The following is a 16,671-nucleotide window of genomic DNA, read 5'->3' on the forward strand; positions in this document are numbered from 1 at the left end:
ACAGGTGAGACCTTACTCTAAGTGGGACCCCCCCCATGCCCAATGAGCCATGCTCCCCCCACCTCCTCTCTCCTCAGGTGCCTCTTTGGGCATCCCACTGCTCCATCTAGCCCACTCTAAGTTAGACTAACCTGGGTTCAAAGCCACCCAGATGTGTGACGTTGTGCAAGTAACCTCACCTCTGTGAACATCGCTTTGCTGGTTTCATAAATAACACATACAGCATAACCAGCATGAATTAAATAAAATACTCCATATAAACAAACTCAAGACAGTGCCTGGCATGTAGTTGGACTTCTATAACTGCCCAGAGCCTTCACTCCTGAGCTGAAAGGGAGCTTTATCTATAGCCTGGAGGACCACCTGCCCTTCTTACATTCATTCACACTGCTAATATATTCCCGGCCTCTACTATGTGCCAGCACCTTTCTAGGTACTGGAAAAACAATGACAAGCAAAACAAATATAGTCCCAGCCATCATGGAAGTTCCATTCTCCCAAGAGAGATCAATTTTAATTAAATGATGACAAATAAAAATAAAATTCTTCATGGTAAGAAGTACCATAAAAGAGGGAAACTCACACCCAGTTATTCTGGAGATGGAGCCTGGGGATGGCACACCCTTGCATGGCCTGGGCCTGGGGGGAAATGCTAAGGTCCTGAGGGAATGTTGGACCAGAAAAGAAGGCCAGAGGCCCCCACTCTACAAGGGCCAGGATTCTTCCTTGGTTACTCCATCCCTTTGATTTTTAAACCTCTCCTCCTCCTCCTGAGCTTACAAACCTGTTCAAGTCTTGGCCCTCCTCACACTGCCCCTCTGTCTCGGTGATGCCTGTTGCCTCCAGGCTTCCTCATGCCCCTGCAGTCTGCCTCTTCACACACCAGCCTGCTGCAACTGCTCTCCCAAAAGTTCCTGACAACAAACCCCATGACTATTTCCCAGTCCTGACTGCCTTCAGTCTCTCTATAAAATTGGACACAACTGCTCCTTCTAGAAACTTTATTCTCACGGACCTTCCATGATGCTGTGCTCTTCTGGTTCCCCAAGCTCCTGTTTCCTTTCTCAGCACATTTTCTGACTGCGCACTCTGTGCTCCCAGAGTCCCACCCACCCTGTGCCATCTTTCTTCATCTACGCCCGCATCTGCCAGTACCTCAGCTTCACCTCAGGGTAGATGACTCCATTTATCCACTCAACAAACGTCCACCAAGTGTGTACTATGTGCCAGACTCATCTACCTAATATGTGCCAACCTCCCCTCATCCCTGGCCAGACTCCCCTGTAAAGGCATATGGGACACAATGGGGGAAGAAGAGCTTGAGAAAATAAAAATCTCCTCCCTTACGAATGGAGGGAAATCTGTGCCTTCAAGGGCAGATAGGATGGCACGAAGGGAGCTATGAGATAATAGAAAATGTATGCATTGGTCTCTGACCCCAGGTCCTCCTGGCTAAGAGCTTCTAAAACCCTTGTAATTTCGTAAGTGATAAGAGCATCTTTTGTTCCATTGAGGAAACTCTGGGTGGGCTCCTGGATGGCTCCTGGATAGGGGTCATGAATAAAAGATTGGAATTTTCAGCGCCGCCCCCCACATCTCTAGAGAGGGGAGAGGGGCTGGAAATGGAGTTAATAACTGATCATGCCTATGTGAGGAAGCCTACATAAAATCCGAACAGTATGGGGTTAAGAGAGCTTCCAGGTTGGCAAACACATCCATATACCACAGAGACAGAAGCTCCTGCTCTTGGAGCCCTCCCACACCTCACCCTAGGTATCTCTTCACCTGGCTATTTATCTGTATCCTTTATTGTACCCTTTAATAAACTGGTAAACTTAAGTGTTTCCCTGAGTTCTGTGAGCCACTCTAATAAAGTAATAGAACCCGAGAAAGTAGTCGTGGGAACCTCCGATTTGACGACAAATCAGAAGTCATGAGTAATCTGGGGACCTACTAGCAATTGGCATCTAAAGTGGGGGGTAAGTCAGTCTTGTGGAACCAAGCCCTTAACCTGTGTGATCTGACACTATCTCCAGGTAGATAATGTGAGAATTGTGTTAAATTGTGGGACACACATACGGTGTTGCAGAATTGCTTGGTGGAAGGAAAACCCCACACATTTGGTGACCAGAAGTGTCAGAAGTGTTCTGTGTGAGAGTAAAGACTCATAGGTGGAAAACTGAGTTTTCCACCTCTGATCTCTATTGTTCTATCCCCAGGACATAGAAAAAGATGTGCTCGGAAGATCAACAGTGACTGACCTACTGCAATGCAGAGCTGGCGCTGTCCTGGGCCAGAAAAATCTGGAAGTGTGTTCAGAGCTAGAAACAGATAAAATAATCTCCTTCTTTCCTTTGCTTCCTCCTGTTCTACAAAGTTGCCACCTGCCCACTTTCCCTAGCTTATGCACCTCTCCCCTCCTGTATAAGGACACACTCACGACTCCACCAACCTACATGGAAAGTTCTATTATGGGTCTTTCTCAAGCTACTGCTTGAGGCAATGCAAAAAATGGCAGAGGGGAGATGGGGGAAGATTATGGAGTTCAGAAAGAAATTGAAGGGGGAGACTCCTGAGAAGATTAGATTAGGAAAATTGAAGTGTCTTAGGGATTTAAAGCCCTGACTCATCCATCTGACCCTCCAGTTCAGACCAATATAGAAAATGACATGAGACTCATTACCTAATGGAAATCAAAGCAATTTATCCACCTTACTAATGGCTAGACAGATGTGCTATAAACCTAAAATGCAGGGCTCTGTGTTAAAGCTGGATAGAAGACCTCAGGCTGAATGGGCCTTCTACTCTCTCCCCATCCCCCACTCTCTCCCCACCTGATTCACAGACTGAACAGAGACAGGGCTGGAGAAGCCACAGTCAGGCTCTCACCCATAAGATCATTTACGTTTTCCCCAGAGAAGAGTAAGCAGGGAATGGAAAGGTAGGCTGGAAAATATTCCCTCCAACCTGCTCCACTTGTGGGGAGGAGACATCTAAGAGGAAGAGGCCCCAATGCAGAGTAGTCTTCTCTTTGTTCCACCTTTTGGTCTTAAAGGGTTAGCTTACAGTCTGTGATCAGCCACAGGTGCACTGAAGGGCTGGCGAGGAGGAGACCAGCCATGCGTCAGAGCAGTCTCCCCCTTTGCAGATATTTGGCCATTTATGACCTACGAAAGTGGCCATATCACACAACCCACTGATTTTTATAGCTCCTACTATATGGCAGTAGCAAATACAAAATATATTTCCAAATAGGACATGTGAAAATAGATTTCCAAATGCTTTACACATATTTACTCATTTAATCCTTACAAAAGACACACAAAAAAAACTGTTATCACCATTTTCAGACGAAGAAAATGAAGTAAACGGTTCTCACCACTATTCTTTGTATACTCTCCTGGAATCAGTGGGTGGTCAGTTTTCTGTCGCCCCCAAAGCCTCCGAACTGGGTACAATTAGGACACAAATAATTCCAAGCCTATACTGTGCCCTCAACTCCGTTTCCTCTCTCCAATCAGCTCAGTGCGGCTCACCTACACGCTGCAAAATAAGTACTACCTAGCAGCATAAAATGTCAAATAATTCACACTAGCAACCAAGAAATGCCCTAAATTTGAACGTAAACCCCCTCCTAATTCCAAAAGTAACAAGAACAAAATTTAAATTCACTTTCTTTGCAATTAATATGCAAGGAAATTAAAGTCCAAAATTCTTCCCTTCCCAATTTTTTATTCTGCTCATTCTGAGCCAGGAGGTCTCGCTCCAAAAAAATCTAGGTATGTCCATTTGCCTGGACATCCCGCTTCCTAAAGCGTATCCATTCCCACAAGGTCAGTTCTCTACTTCCCCCCAGCTGGCTGCCAGGGCTCTGCTGGGCCTTCCCACCTGAAAAAAACAGTGACCTCTCGGGATGGGCTGCGTTCTTTCCATTGTTCCAGTTGTTTGGTAGAATAAGGTGTACATGGGAAAGGAAAGGGAGGGTACACACTCTCTCCCTACAACTTCAGCTCCCCAAGTGTGGGTAGGGGTTAGGTACCTGTGTCTCCACCCTCTCCCTGGCCTGGGAGCTGCATCTCCAGACCTCTGAGGTGGGACAGTAGAGGGATTGTGGTGAAACTTCAAATCTCCTGAAGATGAGAAGGGCGAACAGCCATGAGCATAGAGAGTGTTCCGTGGGGTCAGAGGACAAGGCTGTTATCCCTGGAGGCAGGGGACTGGCTACATCCTGGCCTTTCCTCTCTGAAATGTTAGCTGTTCCTCCAGCCTCTCCAAAGTTGACGTAATCCATCCCCAAGTAGCTCGTGGGTCCCTCTTTTTCAAAATCAGGGTAACTAGGACACAGGATACTGCAGTCCCAGCTCTACACCAGCAAAACTTAGAAACAGAAGCATACTCTCAACTGTGTTCCTGGAACCTAATGAATGTTTTTTGTGGAATTTTTAGGGGGTCAAGGCAAAGAAACCTTTGATGAGAATTTAAGGGACAAGAGAAAGATGTGGAGGGCTGACACTCAGCCACAGCTGCCTCGTGTGAGTCTTCCCCAAGGAGGTTCTCAGTGGTGCTGCTGGTGAGGGATGAGCCCGTCTCATTTGCACCCCTCGTGCGTGTCCTTTCCAGCTGGCAGCTCACAGCAGCACAGGAGGCCAGGATTAGGCTTGCTTAACCAGGGCAAAAAGCACTGGAACACAAGAAGTGACAGCAAGACTCTTGATGACAGTCTCTTGCTGACACACAGAGCACTTGAACTCGGCCAGAGTCAAGTTGCTAATGCCAGCTACACAATGTGGCAGAAACTTAGTGGTATCTGAAAGAACAGAGAAAACCTTGACTTCACCTTGCCAGGATGCTCTCAGTCTGTGCCAGCTCTTCGGAGTTCCCAACACGTGAACTTAAACCTCAGTCGGGAGAAATCTCTGTGAACAAAAAAAGGGCTATGTAAGAAAACTGACAAGCTCAGGGGTGACCACTTGGCAGGCCTGATGAGCTCAGTGACCAAAAATAACCACACAGGCTAATCTGATCATAAATTCCTAACCAGACAGGTCACATTCCAGGCCTATAGCTTCCTTAGCAAACATCAGTCTTTACCTTAAGCAAGCCCTGTCCAGTGTTTTCACACATCTAGGGCAATATACCTTTGGCATGTCAGAGTAATTTTCTTTCCAGGCTCGTCGGATACACAAGCACCAGTACCAGAGCACAGAGCACAAAACTCTTTGTTGGTGTGGTGTCGTCCACATACTATCTCTATTTGCTGTAAATGTTCAATGTTAACTGTCCTGTACCCACCAAAGTAAAAGAAATATATGTTCCTCCAGTTTGCTTGTTATATAATCCTAGAAATGTCCCCACTTTGCTTTCGCCCACCTCCTTAATCTGTCACCAGTGGGTTTCAAGTAACCTTCCTTCGTCTTCCTTCGATTTTAAATGTAAAGAATGAGCTACAAAACTGCCATCTTCCGGACCATTTTTATAATCCATTGGCAACTTGCTTCTGGGCATGTCCTCAAATGTCTGACTCAAATAAACGCTTATAAAATATTTCTCTAGGTTTGGGCATTCTTTCATCGACATCTCCCACGGAAAGTTTAATTTGGGCCTTGAGTTTCCCATTAGAGGGTGGGGGCCCGCCAGCTGTCTCTTCTCTCAAAGTGAGGCACTGGAGACCTTTCTGACATCTTGTGATATTTAGAAATTTAAAATAATGCTTCCAATAGTCCCGATTTAACCCGGATCTGTTTCTTTCCAACATCAGTTCCCTTTAGTGCATATTTCATCTTCTCAGTAACTACAAGGAGGGTCCTGAGCACAGATCCCTGGGCACGTCCCCTCAGCGTGGGCAATACCTCCCCCAGTCCCCAAATAACTGCCTCTTTCATACTTAAATATCTAACAATACTCGCTGCCAAATCTCCCGGTCTTTTCTTCCTTCACACCAAGCAAGCCACTGTCTACACTAGTTTCCTGGGTCCATGCTCCCTCTAGCGGCCTCACTTCACTTTGCATCATTGTTAAATCTATGCCCCACTCATCCTCCCTGATCTAGAAATGAGCAAACATTCTGCTCTTTTCTAGTTCTGTCCTTAAAAACACTTAGATGTGAAAATATTTCCTTTCTCTTTTACTATATCTCAAGCACAACCTCTAGAAACTTGACATTTCTCCCTGCAAAAAATCATTTCCTCCACATAAGAGTTCCTGGTCCTTTTCATGTATATGAAAGCCACCACATTTCTGTGATTAACCCCAGAGTGGGCGTCTGAAATCTGCAACCCTGGCCAGGGCTTAATAAATGTACAATCCAGAGCCAACTTGAGACTGTGTGGTAGAAAATCATTCCAGGAGCCTGTGGACAGGCCATAAATAACCTCCCTCCATCATTCTCTCTGTCGTCCTAAATGCAGTTCAAAACAAAGTAGGCGGTCAGGATCTGGGACCTAGCATCACTTACTAAAGACTAGCACAAAAAATATGGAGGCAACATTTAAAACTCTTGTGTGCTGTACCCACGTGGAATTGGGGTAATTTCATTTCAGCTTCAACTGCATCTAGCAAGCTGCAGGTCAGAATTACCTTCCAAGCCCTTGCCTATTAAAATCCAAGGTGCTGGAGTGACCCTAGGTGAGCCCTTGATTTTACAGTCAAGGCTCCAGAGAGGCCCACCAGCATGTCGTCCCTCCGCCCCTCTGAATCTGGCCAATGGAGAAGGCACCCTGGAACAGAGGGCAAAAGGAGACCAAAGTGTCTGTTTTATAAATGGCCAGATAAGTGCCAGAGAACTCTGACCTCTCTAGCGAACTGACCAGAAAATGCAATCGAGACACAAGTCCAAAACGAGCCTCTTCTTCTTCCTCCCTGCCTAAGCCACTAAACAGAGGGAAACAGCAGACATCCCCTGGCAGAGGAGGCAGCAGGAAGCCCTGTTCGCATCAGAGAGGACAGCAGAGAAAGAACCAGCGCTAGTCTGTTAAATTCCTGTTAATGCATTCTCTCCTCTCCCTGGTGAAACATGTCCAGTAAACGTTCCATCTCTCCAACTGCCATATCATCTCACCCTGTAGGAGGGAGCAGTCACGCGGAACAGGAAATCCCTTCATCTTGTATTCGCTTTCTATTACCAAATATCCCAAATATACTGGCTTAAAACAACGTAAATATATTATCCTATAGTCTTGGAACTCAAAAGTCCAAGATGAGTCTCACTAGGCTGAGAATCAAGGTGTAAGCAGGGCCACAATCCTTCCCGGAGCCTCTAAGGGAGAATCCACATCTGTGTCCTTTCCAGCTTCTAGAGGTCACCCACATTCCTTGGCTCATGGCCCCATTCTCCCATTTTTAAAGCAAACAACATCCAACCAAGTTCTTCTCCCTTTGCCATCAACCTGGATCCCTCTTCTGAATCCCTCTTCCACATTTAAGGACCCTTGGGATTACATTGGACCCACTCAGATAATCTAGAATGGTCTCTCTATTTTAAAGCCAGCTGATTAGCAAACTTAATTCAATCTGCAACCTTATTCCCTTTTTGCAGGTAATTTAACATAATCACAGGTTCTGAGAATTAAGACATAGACATCTTTAGGGGCCACTATGCTACCACACATCTCCTGCTCCCATTGGATCTGCCACCACCCATACCCTTAGTACCACAGGTATCAGTCAGCAGAGTGCCCAGACCATCCAGCTAGTTGCTGAGGTCTATACCCCATCTCACTCACTCTTAGAGGAAGGTGAGCAACCAAGTCCTTCCTGTCACATCTATTCTGTTTCCCTCAATCATCACCAGGGCCAAGCCAAAGCCTCCAGGACTCTGTTAAACAGAATCCCATCTCCATGCAGCTAATCCAACCCAATCCTCTGCCCAGCCTCTTTCTTCCAAGCCCTTTTATTGTGCCCTCTAGAATTCTTGATCTATGATCAGCAAACTCCTTGGTATTACCAATGTCTCGTTTTGAATGTTTTTTTCTATTCCTATTCTTAAATGACATTTTTGAATTTCCTAAGAATCCCATGGCCTCTACAAGGCTTTTGAGTGGAAGCTGCTTTTTCCCTTAGCATCAGAGCCAAAAGTGGGAAAAGGAGTCCTCCTTGCTTCCCATTGCTGTTTCTACACCACTGCTCCTTTTTCCAATTTCAAAAGCTCCTCTTCTTTGAAGTTCAGAGCACAGGCTGCCTCTCCTCCCAGTATCCCTCCCTCATTCACTCATGACCTCAGCTCCTGGTCTTCCTCTCCTCACTTACCCCTGTCATCATCCTTGATGATGTTCAGCACTCATACAGATGACCTTTCCAACACTCTGGCTTCTCAGTCCTTGACATGTGTACTTAAGCCTACACTTTGCTACAGTGACTTCCAAAATCTCCAATTCAAGAATCTCATCCTCTGTCTACAACCTCCTAACCATACATCTCTTTTACCCTAGAAGTCCAGTTGTAATAACTCTTTGACCTTATCCAGACCTCCAATCTACTGACTCCACCATTTTTTTCCATGTAACTAATGACTACATTTCCCAGACTTCCTTGCTGCTAGACATGGCCAGGGAAATATGATAACGGCAAATTATGGGTGGCGTCCTTGATAGAAAAGGAGTATGTCCTCCCCTTTTCTTTTCTCCTCTTCCCACTGACTGGAATTACATGAAGAGGTGGGAGCTGGAGCAGCCATCATAGGCCACTAAATGGAAGTCACATATTAAAAAAAGAAAGAGTTACAAAATAAAAAGAGCCTGGGTCTGAAATATCATGGAGATACCATATTACCCCTGTTTAACTTCTGTTTATGCCATGGTATTATGACCTGAAATAGTATCTTAATATATTTATCCATCTCATCTTCCTATCTCATTAAATATAACCTCCATATACTCAAGTATTCAAGTCAAAAGCCAAAGAGTCAGTCATTATTTATGCCTTTCCCTCAATCCCAACATCAGCTTAGACTCTATCCAAATTATATCTTGATTTCAGCCCTTTCTCCTCAACTCCACTGCCACCACCCTAGTTCCACCACCATGCTTTATGGCAATGCCTTTCTGACTAACCTCTCTCTGCCTCCACTCTTACCCCATCCAATCCATCCTCCATTTAGCATTTAGACAAGTGACCTGTTTAAGGTATACATTAAATCATGTTAGTCGGTGTGCTGCTTAAAACCATTAGGTGTTTTTCAATTGCGCTTCAAACAAAATCCAAACTCTTTACTGGGGCCCATAAGCCCTGCATGGTCTGGATTCTACCTATATTCCCCAACCTCATCTCATTCCACTCTCCTGCTCCATACATCGTTTTGGGGACACATGGCCTATTCCCAACTCAGGGCTTTCATCCTTGCTGTTCTCCCTGCTTAGAACTCTGTTCCTCCTGCACTTTGCATAGCTGACTCCCTCTCATCCGTTGGGCCTCAGCTCAAATGTCTCTTCTCAGAGAGTACTTTCCTGGCCACCCAATCTGCCCTCCCACCACTTACTTCTCTCACCTCATCCGTTTATTCCCTCATTGCACTTAATCATGCTTTGAAACTGTCTTATTTATACACTTGTTTTCTTGTTTATATACTTTGTGCCTCACAAAAAAACGTAAGCTCCATGAAACCTGGGAACATGTCAACAATTAGTATTCACCATTTTCTCTCTAGTACCTTGAACAGCAATTATTAGACAAATAGTTGGAGTTCAATGAATGGATCCGAATTGAATTTATGAGTATATTGAATGAATATGAATAGATAAATGAATTGGTGAAATTATCTACTTCTTTCCTAGGAAGGAGCAAGTCAGAGACAGAAAAACACTAGAGGGGTTCACTCTGACACCCATCTCCCTGGCGAAGAAAGGAGCAGAGTCTTCACCTCTAATGGAAAGGGGCACTGGGAAAGGATGGCAGATAAGGGTCTCCCTCCCTCAAAGTGGTTGGGAAGAAAAGATTCTGGGAAGGGCTGAAAAGCCTTTGCTCAAAGGTTCAGCACTCCTGTCGCCATCTCTACAGAATTAATGCAGTGGTCAGGAGAAGACCCCATCCCCAGAGAACAAGATCCAGTATCAGAGGCCCACATACTGCAGTTGAGGAAGACTGAGGTTATGTCTCAGGAAGAGCTTCTTAATGCATGTACAAGTAAGGGGGCCCCAGAATGGAGACTTTTACTGAGTGTGATAGAAGGATCTTAAAGAAGAATTTCCCCCACTGCTCCCAAATTCCTACACAGAATATGGAGGCAAGAGGAGGGACAGGACAAACTCCACAGAGCCTCCTGAATGCCCTCCCCTCACCCAAGGAGACCGGATAGCTAAGACCTCAGGTGATCCAGGCTTAGACCAGGAGAGGTACTGATTCTCTCCATTGCCAGCTCCATCTCCCCTATCCCAGAGGCCCTTCTTCTCCAAGGGTAATCACAGAATCTGTGCTAATGCAGTTTCAGAACAACCAAAAAAATCCCAAAGAATTGAGTTAAAAAGGGCCCTTTAAGGTCCAGTTTTGGGTCCAATGTAAAGATCAGATCTCCCAGACCACCTCTTGGGTATTTTCCGTGACAGAGATCTCCTTACACACAATGCAGCCTCTTCCAGGCTTGGGCGGCTCTGATTGTAAGAGCATTCTTCCTCCCTGTCAGCCTGAATCTGTTCCCTCACACTCGCATCGCTAGTCCAACCTGGTGGAGCAGAACAGATAAGTCAGTGGTTTCCATGTGACAACCTTTGAGACATCCAAAGGCAATTATCATTCTAATAATAAATGCTACCATTTAACGAATGCTTACCAGGCCCCATGCTAAGTGTTTTATGTATATCATCTCATTCAAAACTTGCAACATCCCTAGTATGTAGAAATTATTATTCCCATTCTGGAGATTAGGAAATAAACTTGAGAAGTAAAGCAATCAGCCAAGGGTCACTCAGATATTGAGAGAATCCTGATTTGTTCCAAGGGCCGGTCTAACTCCATCCGGAGCCCACACGCCCTCGCCTCCCCTGTCATGCCAAGATCACCCCACCCCTAATGGAGTCCTCTTTAATTCCAGCTAAACGACATCAAATCCTTCAAGAATTTCTTCCCTGAGAAGCTCGAGGCTTCCATCTTCCCGTTTTCTCTGATTATTTCTAAATTCAATAAAATCTGGCAGTCATCTAGCCTCAGACCCTCTGCCTGGAGATTGGGGAATCCAAAGGGAAGCTCTGCTTCTGATAATAGCAGAAAATGGAGTCTTCCTAAAGCACCCCCACTAAGCCCCAGTCTCCCTTCAGTCCTCAAACACAGTTCTGACAACCCACGACTTTCTGCTACTCTCCACCTTCTTTGTCACCCGTCAACTCTCCTTTCTCCCAGGATTTGTCCATCTACTTCCTCCTTATTCTCATGCTTCTTCCCCAAAATCCTACTCACCCTTAAAAAAAAAACTCTAACTTCAATTCTCCCTCCATGAAGCCTCCTCCCACTCCTGTTCCTTTCTCAGTGCTTCCCTTATATTTTTTTTCGCTTTATTGAGATGTAATAGACATAGAACATTGTATAAGTTAAAGGTGTACAATGTAATGATTAGATATATGTATATATTGTGAAATGATTATCACAATAAGTTTAGTAAACACATCCATCACCTCACATAGTTACAAATTTGTGTGTGTGTGATGACAACTTTTAAGGTTGGCTCTCTTAGCAACTTTCAAATACACAATACAATATTGTTAACTATAATCACCATGCTGTCCATTATGACCCCAAGACTTATTTCTCTTATAACTTCAGGTTCATACCTTTTGACCTCCTTCACCCATTTCCCCCACACCGGCCGCTGGCAAGCACCAGCCTGCTCTCTGTTTCTGTGGGTTCACAAAGCCCTTATTTCTGCCTCTCCAGCAGCAGTTGCTATTTTGCACGTTTTGTGTCTGTTCGCAGGCCTTCCTCCCTGGCTGGGCTTGTCCAGGGCGGAGAGTGCAGCTTTAATCTCAGGGTCCACTGCAATGCAGGTGTTTAGTCAATGGCTGTTACTACCAAATGCAGACTGACGTTTTTGACACTTCGGCTGGAAGAATGGTGGTTAGACTGCAGAAGGTCAAAAATCAGGGCCAACACTGGGGAGCAGTTGAGATACCAGGAGAGTTGAGGCCCTCCCTGATGGCCCAGGACCTGCATGCCCCCTGGTCTCTGGGAATTGAATGAAATATAATCTAGTTCCAGTAAATCCAAGAAAGGAGTTTGAAGCAGGATCTGCTGCCCTCTGGTGGCCATTCTGACTCAGGGTCCTTTGTTTGGAGTCCTCTCCCCTGACAGAGAGAAGTCAACTAGATGGATTTAGAACCTGATGCTCCTCTCTCCTGGCACAATCTTAACTGTCCCAGATGCTTATGTAGCAGAATACTAAAATTAGAATTTCAACTCAGCACCAAGATACAGTAGATGAGATTTCAAAGTGAGGTGCCAAATCATCCTGTGAAGAATTTCAAAAGAAATTTTTAAGAACTAGTTTCTGACCCCCTTAGACAGATTGAGGATATAAAAAGGTGTCATAGTATGGAAAGAAGGGAGGATTTTGTGAGCAGGAAATGTATAGAGAAAGCTGTGCTGTAATTCTCAACCCCTCTCCCCAAAAAGGAGAGAGGGACCTACCTTCCCCACCCCCGCTTACAACAAACCTACTGAATGCTTGCATGGGTTACCCCAAGAGCTGAATATGTGGCCCTTAAAGTTAGGCAGAGTGTCTGGAGCCTGGGCGCTACCCAGAGGTTTAGAAGGAGAGAGAAGAACCTAGGAACAGCCATGTGGGCAGGCTGGAAGAGCTGGTGCTCTGGCACACCTTGGGCTGACAAAGTTTGGCAGCCGAAGAACTGGGTATAGGTCCTGGGAGAGAAATAGGTGTATCCCCATGCTTCCATCTTGGGTGCTGTCCAATAGGGCTACCTCGGGGGACAAAGGGACTACAGCAGCTGAGGGAGAAGGCTCAAGTTTCTGGAGTAAGGGAACACAGGTGATCGGGGCTGACAGCAAAGCTCTGAGGAGCCAAGAAAGTGCCCATGAGAGAGTAGTCACCAGAGAAAATCCGAGAGGAAGGGGCGAGGACACTACCAGCTGATGGAGGAGGAAGCTGAGTGCCAACTGAGGTAAAAACTCACCTACCCATTCCTGTCTGCTCTGTACCATTCCACCTCCTCACCAACACACCTCACTCAGAAGCAGCATCTACTGAGAGTGGGTGAAGGGCAGGGCTAGGGGACATGACAGACAAACAGAACAAAAGTCAGCCTCTCGCCCCTTTCCACAGCTACATCTGCAGCAGGACCCCGCAGACTCCGGAAGAGGACATTAAATGGTTTCAGGTTTTGATTCATATATCGGCTGGTCATTCTAATTTCTGAATTGAGCCAGTCTCTCACCTGAGAGCAGGATAGTAAAAAGGCTTTCCTGGATTCTTATCCAGAAGCAAAGGAAAAGATTACCCTGCCCACTGACTCAATAAAGTATACAGAATTGTCTCATGAAACCAAACTCATCATGTAATCATAACGCAACTTTATTTTTTTATTATATGGCAAGTTGTGGTTGTCATACAATATATACTATAACATATAATATATAACATATACGATAGTATGAACAACACATAATATAAGGCAGATTACACTTTCCCCTGCAGTGGGACTATATTATAGGGACCTGGGATTTTCCTTTCCAAGTCCCATCAGCCTTTTTTCCTTCAATTTAGAGCATCACTGCTCCCATCCCTTCTTCATTTTACCATCGGTAGCCTCCCTTTATAGGCCCTTTGAAACCCTGTCTAGCTCCACCCAGGGGTCCTGAGCACTTCCTCCACTTCTTGGGGAGGAGGAGAGACACGTGCCTCTGGCCTCCTGTGTCATCTCCAGCACGGCCTCCTAGAGTACTCACCAGCACTCTCACTGTCTATAGTGGGTTGAATAGTGTCTCCAAAAAATTCATGTCCACACAGAACCTCAAAATGTGACTTTATTTGTAAAAAATGATTAAGGATCTTGAGATGAAAGTATCCTAGATTTAAGGCAGGTCCTAAATCCAGTGACTGATGTCTTTATAATAAGAAGAAAGGACACAGAGACACACATAGAGGAAGGCCATGTAAAGACAGAAGCAGAGACTGGAGTTTTGCTGCCACAAACCGAACATCTGGGGCTACCAGGAGTAGGAGAGGCAAGGAAAGATTCTTCTTTAGAGCCTTCAGAGGGAGCATGGCCCTACTGACACCTTAATTTCAAACTGCCAGCCTCCAGAACTGTGAAAGAATGAATCTCTGTTGTTTTAAGCCACCCAGTTTATGGTACTTTATTACAGCAGCCCTAGAAAACTAACACACCTTTCAGTCCTTCTAGCCGCAGCAGCAATCAAGAGGAATGCCAAGGCTTGGGCCCAGTGCCCTCTGCCAAGCCTGGGAGGAGTGGGGGAGGAGAGTGGTCTGTAATTTTCAAACGACCTCCCCAACCACAGTCCCCTGCTGAGCAGCCCTGGGAGAAAATCTGGCATCTGCTCCCCAAGCCTCCTGCCATCAACAAAACGTCCAGAGCCCAGGAGGCCCTTCCCTCCTACCCCCGGTAACCTATCCTCATCCCATCCTGTGGCCAGGGAATTTTCCATGCCACCCCCAAGTCAAAGTCATTAGATTTAATCATTAACAGGGCGGGTGTTAATTAGCAGAGCATGATGATCATCCATGCTGATGAGGACACAGCTGGCCATCAAGAACAGCTGCTCAGACAAGGGCGGGGAAGAGCAAGATCTGGCGGAAAAGGGGCAGGGGTGTCCTACGGTCACCCCCTCCTCCGGTTATGAAAGTTTTGAAATCTCCATTTCTTCGACCCTGGTTTTTCCAGAGTCAAAAGAAACTTTTACTAAGATGAATTCTATTCATGTCCATTTCTCAATGTTTAACGGGCGCTAGGCACTGTGCTAGGTTCTTTGTGGACATTACCTCATCTTACCTCTCACTATAATAATAGAGATAAGTGTTATTTATAGGTGAGGAAACTGAGGTTCAGAGAGGTTAAGCAACTTGCCAAGGTCACAGAGCTACTAAGTAACAGAGCCGGGATTTGAGCCCAAGCAGACCATTCCAGAGGCTGAGAGTTTAACCACCACACCGGAAGGAGCCGGCACAGGTGGGCAGTGCACCTGAGCCGTCAGAGGTCCTGTTGACCTTCTTTGATGCGCCTCATTTTTATACTTACACTTTTGTAATAGTCATCATTTATAATTACTTAATCACCCTACTCCACCACACCGACCCCTGCTAGGCTGTAGGATGCCGGTGGAGAGAGACTGCACCTATGTCATGCTCCACTGTATCCCCAGTGCTTAACATAAGGCCTGGAACATAGGAATACCCAATAAAACCCAATACTAGTTGGAAGAATAAATTCAAGGTGTTAGAGAGTTGGGGGGAGAAGGAGCTAGCTGAGAATTGAGCCTTCTGGACTGGTGACGATCATAGAATTAAAAGAGTTAGATCATCTGCTCTGTGCCCTGCTTCAGGTTCGGCCATCACCCTGCCTTAGCCACCAAATCTGGTTTATTGGGGAAAGTGTTGGCATAGGTTTTAGTCCTGGGGAGAGCTGCTTCCTCGCTCTTGGCCTCAGTTTCCCCTCTCTAGCTCAAGGGGCTTGGATTGACTGATAGTCTCTTCCACCTCTACGGTTTGTGGTTCAAGAAGAGGCAAAGCACTTTGGAAATGAGCAGCCCCTCTCTTTGAATCACCAGCTCTGGCCCCATTCCCGAGAGTGCCAGCTGCAGGGGGGTGTGCACCCAAGCCTGGTAAGACTGCCACGATGTGCCACGATGAGCTTTTTCATAGGCAAACCAGGACATACACAGTTGGAGGAGGCTGAGCCTTCCCAGTAAGTCCCTGAGAGGCCCCACCTCTACTTCACTATGCTGCCACAGCTCACAAGAAGCTCTGGCGACTTCTCTTGCTGAGAGGCCTTCTGGATGGGCTTTGGAACCCCAAGAACACAGAGCCTCACTGCAGGGCACCCACTCCTCCATTCCAGATCAAGCTCTACTCCCCACCTGGCCTCCCTCCTTCACGAGGCCCCAGAAGACTCTCACTCATTTCCCCAAGAGCCAAGTGGCCCTGAAGGACGAAGTTTTACTCCCCGACGACAACTTTCAGAGCATAAGCCACAAGTTCTGAGATGATGCCAAAAGAGTTTCCAGAAATGCTGGAGCAATTGCAGCAAATTGGTATGAGTGTATGGCTTCCCAAGGGGACCATTTGGATGGGCCACTGCTTCTTTGGTGTGTAAAACCAGTCTCTAGCATCACCTCCTCAGAGCCATGTACATGGAAGTGTGCATGCATCTCATATTCAACAAGCCTGGCCCACATGGGCCAGGCAGGGAGAAATGCAAAAGTAGAGGTTGGGGTCAGGACTCCTGGGGTTCTCACCCTGTTTCTGAGACTTCCTGCCTGTGCGACTGGAGCCCCCCGACTCAGGATGACAAAATATTAGAAGTGGAAGAAACGTGTGCAGTCATAGGATCCCCTTTTTTTTACAGATAAGGAAAGAGACCAGTGTGTATGTGTTGGCGGGAACGGGGGTGGGGGGGTGGGGAGAGGTGATTGCCCAAGAGTGGCCCAGATAGTTGGCAGCAGAAGGAGAAATTGAACTCTGACCTTCCAAATCCCAACCCAGGCGGCCCATTCCAGAAT

At 46.2% G+C, this 16,671-nt stretch overlaps 1 long non-coding RNA gene across 1 annotated transcript in view; it reads right to left on the reverse strand.

Annotated features, from left to right (window-relative positions):
- The window catches only part of LOC120602122 (uncharacterized), a 40,696-nt gene that overhangs the window by 21,063 nt on the left and 2,962 nt on the right, over window positions 1–16,671 (reverse strand). The window contains exon 2 of the long non-coding RNA XR_005652629.1: window positions 4,838–4,916. This is a non-coding gene — a long non-coding RNA (uncharacterized LOC120602122). The remainder of the gene's footprint in view (window positions 1–4,837; window positions 4,917–16,671) is intronic.

This window comes from Pteropus medius, unplaced genomic scaffold (assembly GCF_902729225.1).
Source record: "Pteropus medius unplaced genomic scaffold, Ma_sr-lr_union100, whole genome shotgun sequence".
Lineage (NCBI taxonomy): Eukaryota > Metazoa > Chordata > Mammalia > Chiroptera > Pteropodidae > Pteropus > Pteropus medius.